The following is a 1,321-nucleotide window of genomic DNA, read 5'->3' on the forward strand; positions in this document are numbered from 1 at the left end:
TAGAAAAGGTTGTGTCATTTGGTGAGTGTATATCTGCTATCTCTTCCCTTGATTTGCACACATTCTCATTGAATATTTGAATGTCACCAATAAACAAAAGACTTGTGCACACAGGTCAAATCATGGCTTGATGTTCATAGTGACTCCTTTTCTGTATTCACAGGAGGAATCAAAAGGATCCATAATTGGTATGTATCCTGGGCTCACTCTCTTCCTGTTTGAAAATGTAGATAATGCCAAGGGTCAGAGAGTCTTCCTTCATTTTGAGTGCAGAGTCTCAGTGATTCAACTACCTCCTTGAGAATGAGAAGTGAGGGGTTTGTGGTCTAAATTGATTTAAAAAATATCTATGGCCATTCTGCATATTTCCTTGAAGCACCTATGTGAGTGGAGCAAAGTTGCTAGGTCAATGAGAGTTTTATACATGTGTCTTTGTGTGCATTCATGCAACATGATTCTGAGTGTGAATTTGTGTTCGTTTTTGCACATTTGTTTTTTTCTCTAGATATATACATGCCATGAGTCCAACGTCCATATGTTTAAACAAAAAAAGCCATGTCCATTAGATCATGATTTTGTATATGTGTAAATAGATCAAACTGTAAACCTTCCATATGTGCAGTTTCTTCCACACCAATACCTCAATTAACATGCAAAACTTATCCCATGAAAACCCAGAAAATTTTCATGACACTCTATAAAGGAAAAACTCCATTTCAATCCTGTCACTGCACCAGTAGCAACTTCATTTAATAGCAAACTTTACCTGTCAGTATGTCCTATATTTAATCAGTGCATGTGATAGTTCACAACACTTTACTCATGAAAAATTTTCACGTTCATATACATTTTTTGTGAGAGGTGTCAGAATTCATCTTCCAATCCCCATTCTAGGCTCAAGTTTCTGGACAGGGTCAATCCTTAACAATGGCCCTCAGGTCCACCAATGCACTATGCTCACTTATGGTGGGCATCTGAGACAGAGGAGATGCACAGGCCAGACATTACTGTAGCTAAGGAAGGTCTTACTTTGCATGTTCCAACTGACACTGAAAGCTACCTTATTGGGTTTTTTTGTAGACACTACTTTGTAGAAACATGTTTTCACTGGACGGATTTTCATGGGGCCTGATCAGCACAATTGCAGCTCATCTAGTTACACAGCAAAAGGTGGGCTGTAGTGAAGATCCAGCTCAGCACAGCAGTGGTGTCCGATCCCTAGTTTAGGTCTGTGCTGCCCCCTGTGTGGCCTGCAGGATATCACATTGACATTATATATGATAGGTCTTCATAATGTCAGTCCCAAATGCTCTCTGGTTCC

Source organism: Callospermophilus lateralis, unplaced genomic scaffold (genome assembly GCF_048772815.1).
Source record: "Callospermophilus lateralis isolate mCalLat2 unplaced genomic scaffold, mCalLat2.hap1 Scaffold_181, whole genome shotgun sequence".
NCBI classification, from domain to species: Eukaryota; Metazoa; Chordata; class Mammalia; order Rodentia; family Sciuridae; genus Callospermophilus; species Callospermophilus lateralis.